This window comes from Tamandua tetradactyla, chromosome X, assembly GCF_023851605.1.
Source record: "Tamandua tetradactyla isolate mTamTet1 chromosome X, mTamTet1.pri, whole genome shotgun sequence".
Lineage (NCBI taxonomy): Eukaryota > Metazoa > Chordata > Mammalia > Pilosa > Myrmecophagidae > Tamandua > Tamandua tetradactyla.
This window is the reverse complement of record NC_135353.1, coordinates 161645772-161668130: the sequence shown is the minus strand read 5'-3', so window position 1 is coordinate 161668130 and position 22359 is coordinate 161645772. Positions and strand designations below refer to the sequence as shown.

The 22359-nt window shown below is 42.3% G+C and overlaps 1 protein-coding gene and 1 pseudogene across 1 annotated transcript in view; one reads left to right on the top strand and one right to left on the bottom strand.

The window, feature by feature from the left end:
* The window catches only part of EGFL6 (EGF like domain multiple 6), a 93155-nt gene that overhangs the window by 14638 nt on the left and 56158 nt on the right, over nucleotides 1-22359 (top strand). The window lies entirely within an intron of this gene.
* LOC143671046 (centrosomal protein of 135 kDa-like) lies at nucleotides 652-21640 on the bottom strand (annotated as a pseudogene).

The window sequence follows — 22359 nt, the reverse complement described above, 5'->3', positions numbered from 1 at the left end:
ATGGCGATGACACATTATATCTGGTAATTATTATGTTATCAAGCCTTCTGCTATTATAATAAGACTAGACCTGCATATATTCCTCTTGATGACAGACAGTAAGTCTATGAATCATTACTTTTACACATGAAAGGGAAAAAGTTAAGCATGATGGAATAGCATCAAAGCTGGTAATTCTTCGTGACTGCATTAAAGATAAGGGTTAATAAACACAGGCATGAAAACTAAAAACGCTTTAAAAACAAGAATTGTGAAGATATTTGCATATGTATAGCATGGCTCAGGTTATTAAAGCACAATGTGAATAATACATTATATTAATTCACAGTATAAACACACTTTGAGGAGTAATTTAAGTCAGGAGAAATAAAAATTCAGATAGAATATCACTTATCGCTATTAATACGTATTTTGTCATGTTATGTATATCAAAATATGTACATTGATGTTGAGCTCTTTTCAACCAAACTTTTTAACATAAATATTCAATGATTTTAAGAAAAGTTGACAGAGGTAGAATCTGTGTCAGTGTTCATGATTTTCAGGAACAAAGTACTTCTAACATTTCCATTACTGTTCTCTCCTTTTCAAAATCCGCATAGCCAACTCCTAGAAAGATTTCTTTCAAAAAGAAGTAAGTCTTTTTTGTTCTCATTCGTATCTTTCAGTTGAAATTTGCCTTTTTGTAACATCAAATTCTCCTTGTAATTGTGCCATTTTGGTTCGCAGTATGGTGTTTCCCTGGCTTTGATTAGCTAGTTTGCTTTCAGAAAGGGTATAAGTTCTCTTCAAGCATCTGAATTTCTGTGTCCTTCTAATGGGAAGTTAAATGAGAATGAAATTCTTTTTCTCTATTTGTAGCTAATAATGAGTCTAGGGTTTTAATTGTGTGTATCTCACTTGACAGTTGTTTTTTAAACAAGTCTGCAACTGAGTTTACATCTTCTAATGCCATTGCAGACCTCTCAAACTCAAGGTTTTGGGAATTCAGTTGTTAAATCATAATATCTTTGCCTGAATCAAGCTTATTGCGGAGCTCTCTAAGAGATGACAAGTCATCTAATACTCCTGCCGTCTTGTCTTCTTGGCCTCTAAGTTCTTCTAATCTAGACATGTCCTTTGCCATCGACAGGATCTGAGAGGCGTAAGCATGATGTGCATTTATGTCCTCCTAAATTTCTTTTCCTAGTAGCTCTTTGCTTTCTCGAAGGTGTCTTCTCTCCATGTCAAGGGAAAGAAGTTCAAGTTCAACTTGGTGGGCTTTGACCTCTCAGTCTTCAGCAGGCTGTGCAGCATCTGAAATCCACCCAACAAATCGTCATTTTCTTGTTCCTTAGCAGCCATTAAGTTCTCCCACCGTGACACTTAGGTGATGTAAATATGAACTCTGCTCTTCATTTCTTCTTTCTCTTGCACCACTACTTCCATTTCCAATGAGATTTCCTGTCTTATCTTGCCATTATAGCACGATCATCCTGTAATCTTCTGTTTTCCTTAAAAGCTGTTTCTCTAGATCTTCCAACATCATCGGGTTCTTTTGTGAGTTGCATCAAGCTGATGCCAGAGGCTGCTTAGCTCAGTCTCGATTATCCAAAGCACCCTTTGCCTGGTACCTAGATGATTCACATTCTGAGACTGTTATCTTCATATGAGCAATAGCTTTTTCTTTATTAGCTAGTTTTTCTTCTAAGTTTGCAATCCTTTCTGTCTTCTCATCTACAGTCTCCCGAAGAATTTCTTTTTCTTCATCAATAAATGACACCACTGGTCTTGTCATTACATTAGCTTCCTCATCCTGTGAAGTCATCTTAAGGTTGAATTTATCTGTTTTTCCTCCCAGTATTGTAATTTGAGCTTGGGCTGATTCAAGTTTACCTCTTTTCACAGAAAGTGGGCGCTGATAATCATCCAGCGACCCCTGGAGATGCTCATTTATTCTTCTAAGTGAGTTCATCTCTGTTTTCTGATGAGATGAGTCACCAGTAGCATGGTCAAGTTTTTGAGCTTGGAATTTGCATTTGTTCTCTAATGACTCTATTGTTTCTTTCATCGGTAACAATTTAAACCTTAATTCACATTTTTTGTTTTCCAGCTGTAATTTAAATTTTAAAAATTAATATATAAGTTATAAATTAGTACTTTTTGCCCTAGGCACTCTAATAATATTTCTGGAAGAAAACTAAAGAAATAAATTATACTTATTTTAAAATATTTTAAAAGTTATGTGTACACATTAGGTTCTAGATGTCAAATTAGGCATACTCATGTATTTTTCCCCCTTGATAACACTGAAATGAAAGAAAAGATACGAAAGGAAAGAGTGTATTTATAACATCAGTGAAAACAGGGAGGGAAAGCATTAGCAGTTAAAAAAATTTGAAGAATGTCTTCAAAATGGCAAGTAGGGGAGTTCCAGGAAGATGGCAGAACAGGACAGGTCAAGCCCACCCCTGCTCCAAGGAAGAGCTAGAGAAGTGACAGGAAAATGACCAGGACAGAGACCCATGGTGCAAGCGACCCGGGAGGGTTCCCCACACTACACAAGGAGGCCCTGGCCGAAAAAGCGGAGACGCAGAGAACCGGACACCGCCTAGCTAGTGCAAGCAGTCCAATGGGCCCCCTCCAGCCGGAGGCCGGAAGCCCTCAGGAGTGCACGGACAAGGAGACGGGGACTAGGAAGTAAGCCAAGCCGCATTCCCCGAACACACCATCCCTACCCATGCCGCCCCCACCCCGGCCCCCCTCCCCACACATCCCTGCCCCCGATATATGTATTTATATGTACATATAGCATTCCAAAAAATGAATATATACACTATATAAACATATAAAACATTCCCATAAAGTGTAAGTCTCCCTAGCAACTTGGGACATGACTCCCAGGGATGAGACTGGCCCTGGCATCCTGGGACTGACAATGCCTTCTTGACAGAAAGGGGGGAAAGAAATGAAACAAAATAAAGTTGCAGTGGCTAAGCAATTTCAAATAGACTTGAGAGGTCATTCTGGAGGTAACTCTTATGCAAGCTTCAGCCAGATATTGTAAATTGCCACAGTATGCCAAGCCCCAATCAACAGTATTCCTGAAAACTTTAAAGAATACCCTGGGCTCTATCCAAGACTCTAGCAAAGTTTTACTTATCAAGTTTATTTTTTCAGAAATGTAAAACCTCCAGATTGTGCCTATGCCAGAAAAGCCCTGAAACCTAGAGGTACCAGTCTGGCCAAGAACATCAACCAGTTTCCTTCCTCTACCCCATAATGTCAACACCCCTTTTCAGCATGGAGACATTAGAATGGTCATTGCCTAGATATCCCTGCAGATTGAGAGAAGGATCAAATGAGAGGGAGGAGTTATAACTGAGAAGTTAGGATATAACAAATGATTATGACTACTGAATCATTATATGGATACTTCTTTTTTAGTTTCTAGTGTACTAGAACAGCCAGAAGGAAATACCTGAAACTATCAAACTGTAATCCAGTAGCTTTGATCTTTGATAAGGATTGTACAACTATATAGCTTTCATCTTGTGATCATGTGATTGGAAAGACCTTGTCAGTGACATCCCCTTTACCCAGTATGTGGGTGGATGAATAATAAAATAAAGATAGCTGGAAGATGGCGGCTTAGTAAGACGCGCGGATCTTAGTTTCTTCTCCAGGACACCTACTAGGGGAGTAGAAACGATACAGAAAGCGCCCAAAGCCACAACAGAGATAAAAAAGACAGCGTACCCCATCCTGGAACGGCTGGCTGGCTGAGAGAAGCAGCTCGGGTGAGATCGCCGAGGCGCACAGGCCTTACCGGGCGGGGTGGCAAGCGGCCGGAGTTACTCCCTTCCCCCTTCCCGGGCCGGCTGGGAGAATTGGAGAGGCGGTCCCCTGAAACGAAGACGGCTGGCGCCCACGCCGCGCGCAGCCCCCGGACCAACTGAGAGAGTTGGATCGGAAACCCCCAGGCCGCGGAGAACGGTGACGGGTGGGGGAGGCCCCTTCCAGGCCCGTGACTCCCGGGGAACGTGCACTCTCTCGGGCGGGCCGCTGCCGCTGGCGCCCTCCCGCCACGCTTGTTGCCCAGGGCCGACTAGGAAATTCAGACGGGCTCTTTCCCTGGCTGCGGCGACCAGCAACCCTCCCTGCGTTCGGACCCCGGGCCGGCTCAAGCCGTTTCGGCTAGCGAACCCCCAGGACGGCGAGAGTTTTCCAAAGTTTAAGGTCCCACAGCACCTTTTACTGGTGGGACCCGCAGACAAACGTGTGCCACGAGCGCCACCTACTGGGCAGGATAAGAAAAACAGAACCCAGAGATTTCACAGAAAAATATTACAACCTTGCTGGGTCCAACACCAAGAGAAATCTGAATAAATGCCCAGACGCCAGCAGCAGAAGATAACTGTCCACGCTCAAAAGATTGAGAATATGGCCCAGTCAAAGGAACAAACCAATAGCTCAAATGAGACACAAGAGCTGAGACAACTAATCCTGAATATACGAACAGAAATGGAAAACCTCTTCAAAAATGAAATCGATAAATTGAGGGAGGACATGAAGAGGACATGGGCTGAACATAAAGAAGAAATAGAAAAACTGAAAAAACAAATCGCAGAACTTATGGAAGTGAAGGATAAAGTAGCAAACATAGAAAAAATAATGGATAGCTACAATGATAGATTTAAAGAGACAGAAGATAGAATTAGTGATTTGGAGGATGGAACATCTGAATCCCAAAAAGAAACAGAAACTATCGGGAAAAGAATGGAAAAATTTGAACAGGGTATCAGGGAACTCAAGGACAATATGAACCGCACAAATATACGTGTTGTGGGTGTCCCAGAAGGAGAAGAGAAGGGAAAAGGAGGAGAAAAACTAATGGAAGAAATTTTCACTGAAAATTTCCCAACTCTTATGAAAGACCTAAAATTACAGATCCAAGAAGTGCAGCGTACCCCAAAGAGATTAGACCCAAATAGGCGTTCTCCAAGACACTTACTAGTTAGAATGTCAGAGGTCAAAGAGAAAGAGAAGATCTTGAAAGCAGCAAGAGAAAAACAATCCATTACATACAAGGGAAACCCAATAAGACTTTGTGTAGATTTCTCAGCAGAAACCATGGAAGCTAGAAGACAGTGGGATGATATATTTAAAATACTAAAAGAGAAAAACTGCCAACCAAGACTCCTATATCCAGCAAAACTGTCCTTCAAAAATGAGGGAGAAATTAAAACATTCTCAGACAGAAAGTCACTGAAAGAATTTGTGACCAAGAGACCAGCTCTGCAAGAAATACTAAAGGGAGCACTAGAGTCAGATACAAAAAGACAGAAGAGAGAGATATGGAAAAGAGTGTAGAAAGAAGGAAAATCAGATATGATATATATAATACAAAAGGCAAAATGTTAGAGGAAAATATTATCCAAACAGTAATAACACTAAATGTCAATGGACTGAATTCCCCAATCAAAAGACATAGATTGGCAGAATGGATTAAAAAACAGGATCCTTCGATATGCTGTCTACAGGAAACACATCTTAGACCCAAAGATAAACATAGGTTGAAAGTGAAAGGTTGGGAAAAGATATTTCATGCAAATAACAACCAGAAAAGAGCAGGAGTGGCTATACTAATATCCAACAAATTAGACTTCAAATGTAAAACAGTTAAAAGAGACAAAGAAGGACACTATATACTAATAAAAGGAACAATTAAACAAGAAGACATAACAATCATAAATATTTATGCACCGAATCAGAATGCCCCAAAATACGTGAGGAATATACTGCAAACACTGAAAAGGGAAATAGACTCATATACCATAATAGTTGGAGACTTCAACTCACCACTCTCATCAAGGGACAGAACATCTAGACAGAGGATCAACAAAGAAATAGAGAATCTGAATATTACTATAAATGAACTAGACTTAATAGACATTTATAGGACATTACATCCCACAACAGCAGGATACACCTTTTTCTCAAGTGCTCATGGATCATTCTCAAAGATAGACCATATGCTGGGTCACAAAGCAAGTCTTAACAAATTTAAAAAGATTGAAATCTTACACAACACTTTCTCGGACCATAAAGGAATGATGTTGGAAATCAATAATAGGCAGAGTGCCAGAAAATTCACAAATACGTGGAGGCTCAACAACACACTCCTAAACAACGACTGGTCAAAGAAGAAATTGCAAGAGAAATTAGCAAATACCTCGAGGCGAATGAAAATGAAAACACAACATATCAAAACTTATGGGACGCAGCAAAGGCAGTGCTAAGAGGGAAATTTATTGCTCTAAATGCCTATATCAGAAAAGAAGAAAAGGCAAAAATTCAGGAATTAACTATCCATTTGGAAGAACTGGAGAAAGAACAGCAAGCTAACCCCAAAGCAAGCAAAAGGAAAGAAATAACAAAGATTAGAGCACAAATAAATGAAATTGAAAACATGAAAACAATAGAGAAAATCAATAAGGCCAGAAGTTGGTTCTATGAGAAAATCAATAAGATTGATGGGCCCTTAGCAAGATTGACAAAAAGAAGAAGAGAGAGGATGCAAATAAATAAGATCAGAAATGGAAGAGGAGACATAACTACTGACCTCACAGAAATAAAGGAGGTAATAACAGGATACTATGAACAACTTTACGCTAATAAATACAACAATTTAGAGGAAATGGACGGGTTCCTGGAAAGACATGAACAACCAACTTTGACTCAAGAAGACATAGATGACCTCAACAAACCAATCACAAGTAAAGAAATTGAATTAGTCATTCAAAAGCTTCCTAAAAAGAAAAGTCCAGGACCAGATGGCTTCACATGTGAATTCTACCAAACGTTCCAGAAAGAATTAGTACCAATTCTCTTCAAACTCTTCAAAAAAATCGAAGTGGAGGGAAAACTACCTAATTCATTCTATGAAGCCAACATCACCCTCATACCAAAACCAGGCAAAGATATTACAAAAAAAGAAAACTACAGACCAATCTCTCTAATGAATACAGATGCAAAAATCCTCAATAAAATTCTAGCAAATCGTATCCAACAACACATTAAAAGAATTATACATCATGACCAAGTAGGATTCATCCCAGGTATGCAAGGATGGTTCAACATAAGAAAATCAATTAATGTAATACACTATATCAACAAATCAAAGCAGAAAAATCACATGATCATCTCAATTGATGCAGAGAAGGCATTCGACAAGATTCAACATCCTTTCCTGTTGAAAACACTTCAAAAGATAGGAATACAAGGGAACTTCCTTAAAATGATAGAGGGAATATATGAAAAACCCACAGCTAATATCATCCTCAATGGGGAAAAATTGAAAACTTTCCCCCTAAGATCAGGAACAAGACAAGGATGTCCACTATCACCACTATTATTCAACATCGTGTTGGAGGTTCTAGCCAGAGCAATTAGACAAGAAAAAGAAATACAAGGCATCAAAATTGGAAAGGAAGAAGTAAAACTATCACTGTTTGCAGACGATATGATACTATACGTCGAAAACCCGGAAAAATCCACAACAAAACTACTAGAGCTAATAAATGAGTACAGCAAAGTAGCAGGTTACAAGATCAACATTCAAAAATCTGTAGCATTTCTATACACTAGTAAGGAACAAGCTGAGGGGGAAATCAAGAAACGAATCCCATTCACAATTGCAACTAAAAGAATAAAATACCTAGGAATAAATTTAACTAAAGAGACAAAAAACCTATATAAAGAAAACTACAAAAAACTGCTAAAAGAAATCACAGAAGACCTAAATAGATGGAAGGGCATACCGTGTTCATGGATTGGAAGACTAAATATAGTTAAGATGTCAATCCTACCTAAATTGATTTACAGATTCAATGCAATACCAATCAAAATCCCAACAACTTATTTTTCAGAAATAGAAAAACCAATAAGCAAATTTATCTGGAAGGGCAGGGTGCCCCGAATTGCTAAAAACATCTTGAGGAAAAAAAACGAAGCTGGAGGTCTCGCGCTGCCTGACTTTAAGGCATATTATGAAGCCACAGTGGTCAAAACAGCATGGTATTGGCATAAAGATAGATATATCGACCAATGGAATCGAATAGAGTGCTCAGATATAGACCCTCTCATCTATGGACATTTGATCTTTGATAAGGCAGTCAAGCCAACTCACCTGGGACAGAGCAGTCTCTTCAATAAATGGTGCCTAGAGAACTGGATATCCATATGCAAAAGAATGAAAGAAGACCCATCTCTCACACCCTATACAAAAGTTAACTCAAAATGGATCAAAGATCTAAACATTAGGTCTAAGACCATAAAACAGTTAGAGGAAAATGTAGGGAGATATCTTATGGATCTTACAACTGGAGGCGGTTTTATGGACCTTAAACCTAAAGCAAGAGCACTGAAGAAGGAAATAAATAAATGGGAACTCCTCAAAATTAAACACTTTTGTGCATCAAAGAACTTCATCAAGAAAGTAGAAAGACAGCCTTCACAATGGGAGACAATATTTGGAAATGATATATCAGATAAAGGTCTAGTATCCAGAATTTATAAAGAGATTGTTCATCTCAACAACAAAAAGACAGCCAACCCAATTACAAAATGGGAAAAAGACTTGAACAGACACCTCTCAGAAGAGGAAATACGGATGGCCAAGAGGCACATGAAGAGATGCTCAATGTCCCTGGCCATTAGAGAAATGCAAATCAAAACCACAATGAGATATCATCTCACACCCACCAGAATGGCCATTATCAACAAAACAGAAAATGACAAGTGCTGGAGAGGATGCGGAGAAAGAGGCACACTTATCCACTGTTGGTGGGAATGTCAAAGGGTGCAACCACTGTGGAAGGCAGTTTGGCGGTTCCTCAAAAAGCTGAATATAGAATTGCCATACGACCCAGCAATACCATTGCTAGGTATCTACTCAAAGGACTTAAGGGCAAAGACACAAACGGACATTTGCACACCAATGTTTATAGCAGCATTATTTACAATTGCAAAGAGATGGAAACAGCCAAAATCTCCATCAACAGAAGAGTGGCTAAACAAACTGTGGTATATACATACGATGGAATATTATGCAGCTTTAAGACAAGATAAACTTATGAACCATGTAATAACATGGATGGACCTAGAGAATATTATGCTGAGTGAATCCAGCCAAAAACTAAAGGACAAATACTGTATGGTCCCACTGATGTGAACGGACATTCGAGAATAAACTTGAAATATGTCATTGGTAACAGAGTTCAGCAGGAGTTAGAAACAGGGTAAGACAATGGGTAATTGAAGCTGAAGGGATACAGACTGTGCAACAGGACTAGATACAAAAACTCAAAAATGGACAGCACAATAATACCTAATTGTAAAGTAATCACGTTAAAACACTGAATGAAGCTGCATCTGAGCTATAGGTTTTTGTTTTATTTTGTGTTGTTTTGTTTTGATTTTACTATTATTACTTTTATTTTTTTCTCTATATTAACATTCTATATCTTTTTCGGTTATGTTGCTAGTTCTTCTAAACCAATGCAAATGTACTAAGAAATGATGATCATGCAGCTATGTGATGATGTTAAGAATTAATGATTGCATATGTAGAATGGTATGATCTCTAAATTTCTGTTAATTAAAAAAAAAAAAAGAGAAGGGATAATTGGAGATGAAGGGATACAGACTGTACAACGGGACTGGATATAAAAACTCAGAAATGGACAGCACAATACTACCCAATTGTAATGCAATTATGTTAAAACACTGAATGAAGCTGCATGTGAGGTATAGGTTTTTTGTTTTTGTTTTTTTTTTCTTTCTATTATTGTTTTAATTCTTATTCTGTTGTCTTTTTATTTCTTTTTCTAAATCGATGCAAATGTACTAAGAAATGATGAATATGCAACTATGTGATGTTATTAAGAATTACTGATTGTACATGTACATTGAAATGATTTCTAATTGTTTTGTTAATTCTTTTTTTAATTAATAAAAAAAAAAAACTGAAAAAAAAAAAAAAAAAAAAAAAGAGGCTCTGGACCAATCCCTGCTCAGCCAGGAGAGACTGCCCAATGCCTGCCTCCCCAGAGGGCTACTGCTTTTGTCTTAGGGAAATGATGCCCGGCTGGAATACCAGGCTGGAATCCTCATAGGACCAAGCCCACAGGGAAGGGAATAGGGGAGGAAGGAGGGTGGGAGTGCACAGATCTTGGGGTAGGCAAGGGACACTGAAGAGGTAGCACTGCCACCATCTCTCCATTCTTACCCATCCCCTTCCTTGCATTTGGGGAGAATTTAGGTATGGGGCAATGCCTGCAGAGGCTGAGGGGAAAGGACTTTCCTTTTGCCTGGTTGGTACAGTAAGGGCTACAATGAGCAGGAGGCTTGAAACCTGGCTGTCTTGCTCCACTGGTTTTGATAAGGAAGATAGCAGTGCAGGCTGTCATTTGTTTGCTTGTTTTGTATGCACTGCTCCCTCCACTCAGTCACTCATTTAGCAAACAGGTGCTGAATACTAGGAAGCAACAAGGCATGGCCCCTGACAGACACATAAGCAAGAGTAAACAAGATGAAAAGTGCCAGGAGAGAAAGCCAGTGTTCAGTGAGTGTATGCTGAGGAGGTCACGGAAAACCCAAGTTTCCACTGAGAAGGAAACAAAATGAGTCTAAACACAGTACAAAATGGATTTACTGTCAATTAAAATCATTCCTAATATTTAAGAAGTCCTTTATTGTTCTATAAACACCAATGAAAAGGGTAAAATAGTTGGAGAAAAGAAATCCATAGCACTAATTTGAAAGATCTCTAAAGTTGGTTATTGGTCACCATAGCCCATGGCTCTTGCGTGTTGCTTGCTTACTTTTCTGAAAGTATTAGATACTGCGTGTTGGCAGAGGTGAGACCCCAGCTGCTGCTCCTAATCCTGCTTCCTGCCCTCACCTAATTCCTGCTCCTATTGGTCGACATCCGCAGCCATGCCCCTGGCCCTGCCCTCTGCCCTGGGAACCAAAGCTCTCTGGAGGGGCTGTGTCTCTGATTGGCAACATAGTATGGGGGCAAATAGTAACCATGAGGTTCGGAGCAGATGATTCCACCTAATACATGCTTTTAAAACGGATTCATGATCATTTAAATTTTCTCACAAATGCAGCCTCTCCCCCACCCCAAGCTTAATCTAAAAAATGATCAATTTGGTCTCAGATAATCAATGGTTTACAGAATGCACTAAACTAATACAGGAGGTGATGGTGGTGGTGTCTTCTGGAAGGAGGTGACTGGTGAGCTGGGAAGGGGACGTGGGGAGGCACGCTGTCTTCTCTCCCACCTCTATGCTCTATACTTCATCAGGGATATGTTTCTGCCCATGGTGATGATTTCCATTCCTAGAAGAAGGTAGAGCATGTGCCATGAGCTTCCCAGGTGCCTTCATTTACTGCATAAGAGGTAGGCCCTGTGCCAGGGTCAAAAAAAAAAAAAATAAAAAAATAAAAAAATAAAAAAAAATAAATAAATAAAGATAAAAACCATTCCCATAAGAATACCAATAAAAGAGAAATTGATTCTACATGAGAGAGTCGGGAAAAATTGAAGGCAAGAAATGACATTTAAGCCATCCTTATATAGTAAATGTGAATGAGTCCACCTGATATGAAAGAGGGGGTAGAAGGCAAGTATTCCAGTGTTTAATATTGTATTAGTTATGGTTCTCTAGAGAAACAGAACCAACAGGGAAATATAAAATTTGCAAATATAAAATTTATGAAAGTGTCTCACGTGACCGTAGGAACGCAGAGTCCAAAATCCACAGGGCAGGCTGCGAAGCCGATGACTCCAATGGATGGCCTGGATGAACTCCACAGGAGAGGCTCACCAGCCAAAGCAGGAATGGCACCTGTCTCCTCTGAGTCCTCCTTAAAAGGCTTCCCATGATTGGATTTAGCATCACTAATTGCAGAAGACACTCCCCTTTGGCTGATTACAAATGGAATCAGCTGTGGATGTAGCTGACGTGATCATGACCTAATCCTATGAAATGTCCTCATTGCAACAGACAGGCCAGCGCTTGCCCAATCAGATGAACACGTACCACAGCTTGGCCAAGTTGACACCTGTCCCTAACCATGACAGTCCACCCCTTGTCAACTTGGCACCTATATATATATATATATATGTCACCTTAGACCATACTTAATTTCCAAATGAAAACAAATAAGCACACATTTTTTCTTTCACCTGACAATACTCAACTGTCCTGCATATAACTGGAAACACATTAAATCTCTCCAGAATAGGGTGCAAATCCTTGGGCAACATTCATTCTTAAACTTGATATCTTACAACTTAAATAGTATAACACAAACAAAACAGCATTACAGTCCTCGTTTCTGCAACTGATCACGTGGTTGAAGTTCATATTTATCACTACCTTCTTCCACTACCCATTCCATGTTCCCTTTCCCCTCAGCAAGCACTTCAGCTGGCCGTGGTTCTTTGCCTGGTGGGGTGACCCAAACCTTCATTCCTGAAGTCTCAGAGCCATTAGTGGTCCTGCCTGGATTGTGTTGTCGCAGTTTTCCATTGATTTTAATCACAGGGCATGGTAGTACTAATAGACGCCCAAGGGGATCTCCTATATTCCAAGAAAACTCTTCTTTACCTCCATTATGTAGTTGCAGTCCTACTTCCTTCTGATAGTCAGGGTCAATTACCCCAGACAATAATGTAATCCCCTTCTTGGTGTGTTGATCCAGAGGCATAAGTAGCCCAAAATGGCCAGGTGGCAATCTTAACTTCCAGTTCAGTGGTATCACTGTTGTTTCTCCTGGAGAAAGCACACCCCATTTTGGAACTAAAACCTGTAGACCAGCAGAACTCAGGGTAGCAGGGACAGGAAGCAAAAATTTTCCTAGTGGATCACTAGGAGTAATAGTGAGTGGCACCACACCCATTTCCACCCCTTCGTTCCTGGACCCATGGATCCTGGCTATGGGAGAAACAGCACCATACAGCGGATGCTGATTCAGAGCATACACAGCTTCCTGGAGAACATTACCCCAGCCTTTCAAGTTTTTGCCACCTAGTTGGCACCGTAATTGAGTTTTCAAAAGGCCATTCCACCGTTCTATCAATCCAGCTGCTTCTGGATGATGGGGAACATGGTAAGACCAGAGAATTCCATGAACATGTGCCCATTCCCGCACTTCATTTGCTGTGAAGTGTGTTCCTTGATCCGAAACAATGCTATGTGGAATACCATGACGATGGATAAGGCATTCTGTAAGCCCACGGGTAGTAGTTTTGGCAGAAGCATTGCGTGCAGGGAAAGCAAACCCATATCCAGAGTATGTGTCTATTCCAGTTAGAACAAATCGCTGCCCCTTCCATGAAGGGAGTGGTCCAATGTAATCAACCTGCCACCATGTAGCTGGCTGGTCACCTCGGGGAATGGTGCCATATCGGGGGCTGAGTGTGGGTCTCTGCTGCTGGCAGATTGGGCACTCAGCAGTGGCTGTAGCCAGGTCAGCCTTGGTGAGTGGAAGTCCATGTTGCTGAGCCCATGCATAACATCCATCCCTACCACCATGACCACTTTGTTCATGAGCCCATTGGGCAATAACAGGAGTTGCTGTGGAAAGAGGCTGACTGGTATCCATAGAACGGGTCATCTTATCCATTTGATTATTAAAATCTTCCTCTGCTGAAGTCACCTTCTGGTGTGCATTCACATGGGACACAAATATCTTCATGTTTTTAGCCCACTCAGAAAGGTCTATCCACATACTTCTTCCCTAGACCTCTCTGTCACCAATTTTCCAATTATGGTCTTTCCAAGTCCCTGACCATCCAGCCAAACCATTAGCAACAGCCCATGAGTCAGTATACAAACGCACCTCTGGCCAGTTTTCCTTCCAAGCAAAATGAACAACCAGGTGCACTGCTCAAAGTTCTGCCCACTGGGAGGATTTCCCCTCACCACTGTCCTTCAAGGACACCCCAGAAAGGGGTTGTAATGCTGCAGCTGTCCACTTTCGGGTGGTACCTGCATATCGTGCTGAACCGTCTGTAAACCAGGCCCGAGTTTTCTCTTCCTCAGTCAATTCACTGTAAGGAACTCCCCAAGAGGCCATAGCTATGGTCTGGGAAAGAGAAGGTAATGTGGCAGCAGGAGTGGAAACCATGGGCATTTGTGCCACTTCTTCATGTAACTTACTTGTGCCTTCAGGACCTACTCTGGCTCTATTTCGTATATACCATTTCCACTTTACAATAGAGTGCTGCTGTGTGCGCCCAACTTTATGGCTTGGTGGGTCAGACAACACCCAATTCATGATAGGCAACTCAGGTCTCATGGTAACTTGGTGGCCCATGGTTAAGCGTTCAGTCTCTACTAAGGCCCAGTAGCAGGCCAAAAGCTGTTTCTCAAAAGGAGAGTAGTTATCTGCAGCAGATGGTAAGGCTTTGCTCCAAAATCCTAAGGGTCTGCGTTGTGATTCTCCTATAGGGGCCTGCCAAAGGCTCCAGACAGCATCTCTATTTGCCACTGACACTTCCAGCACCATTGGATCTGCTGGATCATATGGCCCAAGTGGCAGAGCAGCTTGCACAGCAGCCTGGACCTGTCGCAGAGCCTCCTCTTGTTCAGGTCCCCACTCAAAATTAGCAGCTTTTCTGGTCACTCGATAAATGAGCCGGAGTAGCACACCCAAATGAGGAATATGTTGTCGCCAAAATCCAAAAAGACCCACTAGGCGTTGTGCCTCTTTTTTGGTTGTGGGAGGGGCCAGATGCAGCAACTTATCCTTCACCTTAGAAGGAATATCTCGACATGCCCCACACACTGGACACCTAGAAATTTTACTGAGGTGGAAGGCCCCTGTATTTTTGTTGGATTTATCTCCCATCCTCTGACACGCAAATGCCTTACCAGTAAATCTAGAATAGTTGCTGCTTCTTGTTCACTAGGTCCAATCAACATGATATCATCAATATAATGGACCAGTGTGATGTCTTGTGGGAGGGAGAAACGATCAAGGTCTCTGTGAACAAGATTATGACATAGGGCTGGAGAGTTGATATACCCCTGAGGTAGGACAGTGAAAGTATATTGCTGACCTTGCCAGCTGAAAGCAAACTGTTTCTGGTGGTCCTTACTAATAGCTATTGAGAAAAAAGCATTTGCCAGATCAATAGCTGCATACCAGGTACCAGGGGATGTATTGATTTGCTCAAGCAATGATACTACATCTGGAACAGCAGCTGCAATTGGAGTTACCACCTGGTTGACTTTACGATAATCCACTGTCATTCTCCAAGACCCATCTGTTTTCTGCACAGGCCAAATAGGAGAGTTGAACGGGGATGTGGGGGGAATCACCACCCCTGCATCTTTCAAGTCCTTAAGAGTGGCAGTAATCTCTGCAATCCCTCCAGGAATACGGTATTGCTTTTGATTTACTATTTTGCTTGGTCGGGGCAGTTCTAGTGGCTTCCACTTGGCCTTTCCCACCATAATAGCCCTCACTGCACGAGTTAGAGAACCAATGTGGGGATTCTGCCAGTTGCACAGTATGTCTATGCCAATTATACATTCCGGAACTGGGGAAATAACTACAGGATGGGTCCGGGGGCCCACTGGACCCACTGTGAGACGGACCTGAGCTAAAACTCCATTGATCACCTGGCCTCCATAAGCCCCCACTCTGACTGGTGGTCCAGAGTGACGTTTTGGGTCCCCTGGAATTAATGTCACTTCTGAACCAATGTCTAATAATCCCCGAAATATCTGATCATTTCCTTTTCCCCAATGCACAGTTACCCTGGTAAAAGGCCGTCAGTCTCCTTGGGGAAGACTTAGAGGAAGGTTAACAGTATAAATTTGTGGCAGTGTAACAGGTTTCTCCCCCATAGGGACCTGGCCTCCCCTTCATTCAAGGGGCTCAGGGTCTGTAAACTGTTTCAAGTCTGGAAATTGATTAAGGGGCCGTGACTCTGTGTTTTTGTAATTCAGGTTAGACTTCTGTTCCCTTGACCTAGAACTCTTTTGTTTATACAGCTCCAACAAGAATTTAGTAGACTGCCCTTCTATTGTATTTCTAGGCACCCCATGATTTACTAGCCAATGCCACAAATCTCTGCGTGTCATATAATTTTGATGCCTCCTTTGAGTTTGTGGTCTATTATAATAGCCGCGTCTACCCTGTCTTTGGTGATTAAGTGCTGCCACCTGGCTTCTGCCAAGTCGGGATCCTGTCATCCCCATTGTGTTTAAGGATTCCAGCTCAGTGACAGCAGTTCCCACAGTAATATCTGACCTACAGAGAAGTGCAACCACAGAGCTCTTGAGGGATGATGGTGCTAGTCTCACAAACTTATTTCTCACTGTTCTGGTAAAAGGTGCATCCTCTGGACATTCCTGGGGTGTAAGAGCAGGCTTTGCATGATAAATCCACTCTAACATCCCAATCTCTCTAAGCCTCTGGATCCCCTCATCTACATTATACCAGGGCAGTTCTGGCATTTCAACCTCAGGTAATGTTGGCCACCTTTTGATCCATGTTTCAACCAACCACCCAAACAAGCTGTTAACACCTTTTCTAACTACTCTAGCTATAACATTGAATGCAGAATCTCTGCTTAGTGGGCCCATATCAATAAATTCAGCCTGATCCAGCCTTATATTCCTCCCACCATTATCCCACACTCTTAAAATCCATTGCCACACATATTCCCCTGATTTCTGTCTATATAAATTGGAAAACTCACACAGTTGTTTTGGAGTACAACGTACCTCCTCATGTGTGATACTTTGTACCTCATCTTTAGGGGCCTGTTGGGACTTTAGTCTAGTTATAGGTCTAGAAGAAATGAGGGGTGGTGGGGGTGGGTCATGAAAAGAATTAGAAATATCTTCCAAGCCATTTGCTTCAGGGCTTTCATTTGCAGTTTCATCTGGTGAAACAGGATTAATAACTCTAGGGCTAATCCCTTCAGGAGGAGGTTGGGTGGCCAATTCCTCAAGGCAGGCTGGAGGTGGGGCGGCTATGTCCTCAGGGCAGACTATTACAGGGTTATCTAAAGAAGGCTCAGCATGGTCTAGGGTTTCAACCTCACCCCCAACATCATTATCAATCCATATGTCACCATCCCATTTTTCAGGGTCCCACTCCTTTCCAATCAATGCCCTCACTTTAACGGCAGACACCATGCAAGACTGAGATTTCAGTTTACGTTGTAAAGTTGCTACTCTAACAATAAGATTCTGAGTCTGATTTTCAGAGATCTCAAGTCTACGGCTACAGGAAATAAAATTTTCCTTCAGGATACTCATAGAAACCTCTACATCTTTCAGACGGCACTTAAGCTTCTTGTTTGAAGCCTTAAGCCCATCCCTTTCACCCTTTAATGTAGACAGTGTATCTAACAACAACCAACCAACATCTCTATAACTCTTATTTCTACAAAACTCTATAAAGGTGTCAAAAACGTTATCCCCCAGAGTCTGGCTTCATACAAGCGAAGCATTAGGAGAATCGAATGATGATATTTTGACTATCTCCTTTGCCAACTCAGTCCATGGATTGGGAGTGTCATTCTGATTACGGGAATCAGAGTCCTTAGTGTCTCTGAGCCCAGTCAGAGTAGAAAACCATTCATAAAAACCCATTTTTAAGATTCTGTTCCTTAAGAACCACTCCTGGTACCAAGATGTATTAGTTAGGGTTCTCTAGAGAAACAGAATCAACAGGGAACACTTGCAAATATAAAATTTATGAAAGTGTCTCACGTGACCGTAGGAACGCAGAGTCCAAAATCCACAGGGCAGGCTGCGAAGCCGATGACTCCAATGGATGGCCTGGATGAACTCCACAGGAGAGGCTCACCAGCCAAAGCAGGAATGGCACCTGTCTCCTCTGAGTCCTCCTTAAAAGGCTTCCCATGATTTCATTTAACATCACTAATTGCAGAAGACACTCCCCTTTGGCTGATTACAAATGGAATCAGCTGTGGATGCAGCTGACGTGCTCATGACCTAATCCTATGTAATGTCCTCATTGCAACAAACAGGCCAGCGCTTGCCCAATCAGATGAACAGGTACCACAACTTGGCCAAGTTGACACCTGTCCCTAACCATGACAAATATATAGTAGGCATTGCATAGGAATGAATGAATGGATAGATGGATCGGTAGATGGATGGATGGATTGGTAGATGGATTGATGGAGGGATTGATGGTTCGACGGCGGTAGATTTGCAAAAGGAATTCCATGAGGAAAGGCACTGGCCCAGATGCCTGAATTGGCCAGAATCTGGGGTCATGAATTCAGTGGCTGCCAAGAGGCAAGAAAGGCAAGCTGGCACCAGGCTGTGAGGAGCCTGGTATATCGAGCCAGGGAGCTTGAACTTTATTCTGAGAGCAGCAGAGAATAAATCTGGGCATTGCAGTGTTTGCATGCTTTAAAGCTAACATGGTTACAAACAATTCATGCATGGCCTAGGATTGTCATTAAGGTACTGAGCCATAGTTCAGTTTAATCAGTGGCCTTTGTTCTTTCTTAGTGAACATAATAATAGCATGCTTATAATCAGTGGCATCTCAGACTTGACAAATGAAAAACTAAATATCAGAATAGTAAAAAGCTTTCCAAAGATCATCCATCTTGCTCTTCAACTCTTCTCTGTGCTTGGTTTCTGGGCACCATGTGTAGCAGTTATGAACTGCCACACAACAAAATATTCTAAACCTCGATAGCTTAAAACAGCAACTATTTGTTCTCTCCCATGTTTTCTGTGGGCCAGGAATTCAGGAGCAGCTTAGCTGGGTGGGGCTCAGGGGTTCTTCCAAGGTTGCAGCTAAGCTGTCTGCCCGTGTGGCATAGTCATCAGAAAGCTTGACTCCGCCAGCAGATCCGTTTCTAGTTTCTCAATATGTGGCCCCTCCAGGGGGCTGCTTGAGTGTCCTCATGACAGGTCAGCTGATTTCCCCCATAGCCAGGGATCCAAGAGAGAGAGCAAGGGAGAAGCCACAATGTCACCTACATCCTAAGCTCCAAAGCAACCTGCTGTCACTTCCACTGTATTCTATTTCCTAGAAGCAAGTCACTTTGCACAGCCCACACTGCAGGGCAGGGGAACAAGCTCACAGAAGGGAGGCATATCAAAACATGTGTGGGCATATTTTAAAACCACCGCACCACACATTCTAATTTTCCTTCTCCCACACTGGTTACTCTTTCTCAGCCTTCTTAAAGTTAAAGTGCTGGGTTTCCACCTGTTTCTTCCTCATCTACACTCTCCAATCCTCGCACGTTTGGTGTCATCTGTATGCAGGTGACTTGAAACCGTCACTCTCAGCCCCAGGCTTCCTGCTGCATTCTTGACTTATCCATTGGCATGTGTCACTGAGCTGAGGACATCCAAAACTGACCTCTGAATCATCTCTCCAGAACTTACTCCCCACCCCGCATGTCTTTCTCCCCATCGCAAAGCAAATAGCATGCAAACTGGCTCAAGCCAAAAACCTGGGCGCCCTGCCTGACAACGCCCTCTTTCTCCCCATTCATATTTGGTCTGCGCTAAGTCTTGTCACCAACCAGGTCTCAAGTCCATCTCCTCCTCACCCTCTTGACTGCCACCACCAGGCCACACCATCATCACCTCTCCCCTTTGCTTCCTCTCTTGCCTGCTCTGGTCCATGCCCCAAATTGTTTGTCTTAAAATTGAAATCCAATCATGTCAGCCCTCTCCTTAAAACTTTCCAAGGATTAAGCATAGAATCCATTCTACTTAAAATGACATAATGGGCTCTGTTTGATCTAGCCTTTAACTACTTCTCTAAACTCATCTTGTGTCCTCCTCCATGTTCTCTCTGAATGAATGAATGAATGTGACAGAGAAGAAATGCTTCAGTTCAGTGCTTCAGTTGCCAACAGAGGTAGCTGTCTTGATAACCCTTGCTTTACTGACTGCCATCCCTTCCCTGTCTCACGTCCCCTCTCCCTCATGGATGTCCCCTTCTAAATGAACCACGTGCACTCAAATCCTGGCCTCAAGGTCTGCTTCCTGGGAACCCAAACTAAGGCACTTCTCCTCCCCAGTCTCCACCCCTGGGCTTGGAAGATAAGTGGGAGAGATAGAGAAAGCAATGGAAAGTTCCAAGTTTTGCCTGAGGTCTGCTTCTATCCCTACCAATCATGATGTGGGAGATTTGAAGGCACATCAGCATACTCCGGTATAGGAGAGTGTGAGAGCCTGTGCCAGGTTTTGCTCAAATCTCTACACCTTTGGAAAAATGATGCTGCTTTGGGTCTCCTTGGGCCTGTCAGACTTGGACTCCAACCCTTGAGGGTGGGTGGGAACGCACGGCTAATTGTAACTGCATAAGCACAGTGGGCCTGCCATAGTTGGAGCTATTATGAAAAGAAAACAAAACCAAATGAAAACCCCCTCATGATTGGACCTTGTTATCCTCATTTAGAAAACGTTCATTCTGTCTGCTTGGCAATATTTAAGCATATTTAAACATCAGCAAGAGAAGTTTCGACTTCTCAATTTGTCTTGGAGAATACGATGAAGTTTCCTGGAACCTGACCATAAGCAAGCATCTAGGAATCCTGGCACAGTCTGTTTTTTTGCAGAAATTAAGGAATCCCATGAAGAAATTCTATACTACTTACACAATCCCTGGAATGTTTTCAAATGAATTTCAGATGTGGAACTGGCGATTTTCTCATTAATCTGATCAATGTAGACAGCAAGCTGTATAATGCATTAAAGGACCTCTGGCCAAATTTCAGCATTGAGCTCAGACTCGCACAATTCAGGGCTTCCTCTCCACCGGGACTCGCTCGTCTACATCCCCGCATCCCTGCCTCAGGACTGGGTTCTCTGGGCCATCTATATGGCAGACATTGTCTAGGAAAAGAGACTGAGAGAGAGAGAGAGAGAGAGAGAGAGAGAGAGAAAGCAGCTGGCCATCCCAGCCAGACCTCCCAAGGTAGCAGAGGATGTTGGTAGGATGGATTCAGTCCAAGATTAGGTCATTACCTTCCTAGGCTCATAAATTTCTTTTTACTGATGACCCTGGGTTAAACAGGCTCCGTGGGTTGGGTCTCTCTAGCCAAATGCATGAAAAGTCATTTATAGCCAGAAATCTATTGAATTTCAGTGAAAGATATTACGCCTTCACTATACATCCGTGATATTCCAGAATATACTGGCCCAATTTTAATTTTTAAAAATCAATTGAAAAAGAAACATTGAAATATATACACATGCTTCACTAAATATGGAACTCCATGTAATTCGTCTTGAGAGTGTGGTATGTTTTTTGGAATGAATGGTTCACAAATAAGGAGAAAGCATTGCACACTAGCTTTTCGTTTAGGGAAGGAATGGCTCCAGGAATACTACTGTGTAGGTCAAGCTGGAACTTCTGTACGAGACCGCCTCAGGGCAGGAAGACGGGAAAAGTGGACTTCCTGCCCGCCTCACCGTCCTGGGCCGGTTGGGGCGACTCACTGTGAGCCTTCACACCGGGCACGCTCCATCTTCCTCCAGGGCCGCCACAGAGCCCTGGGCTGCTGGGAAGGGACAGTGCGGAGGCAGTGGGGGCCCGGCCTGCAGGAGGCCCACATCCCGTATGCCCGCACTCCCTTGGCCAAAGCTAACTGGCCCAGCTGACTGGCAGGCGGCTGTGCAACTTTGTGCCCAGTAGACAAAGACATTGTCCTGGGGAGCACTCGGCCTTCTCTTCTACAACTGTTAAGTTGCAGTTAATGAAAATACAGCCCTTGGGCCCTTTTTTTTATTTTAACGCAATTTTATGGATATATATTGTATATTCACATACATGTAGTCATCCAAAGTGTGCAATCAAGGGTTCATAGTATCATCATATAGCTGTGCATTCATCATCACAATCAACTGTTTTTTCTTTTTTGTGAAAAATGACATATATACAAAAAAGCAATAATTTCCGAAGTACATTGCAACAATTAGTTATAGAACAGATTTCAGAACAATTCCACAATTTTAGGTTTTTACTTGTAGCTGCTCTAAGATACTGGAGACTAAAATAAATATCAATATAATGATTCAGCAGTCATACTCATTTGTTAAACCCTACCTTCTCTGTATAACTCCAGCATCACCTTTGATCTTTCTCCACTCTTTAGTGTATTTGGGCTATGCCCATTCTAACTTTTTCATGTTGGAGGGATCTGTCAATCATACGGGGTAGGGAGATGGAACTAATTGATTGATGTTCTGGAAAGCCTGGCCTGTCTGCATTTCAGGACTTATCTGGTCCAGGGACCCATCTGGAGGTTGTAGGTTTCTGAAAATTTACCCTACT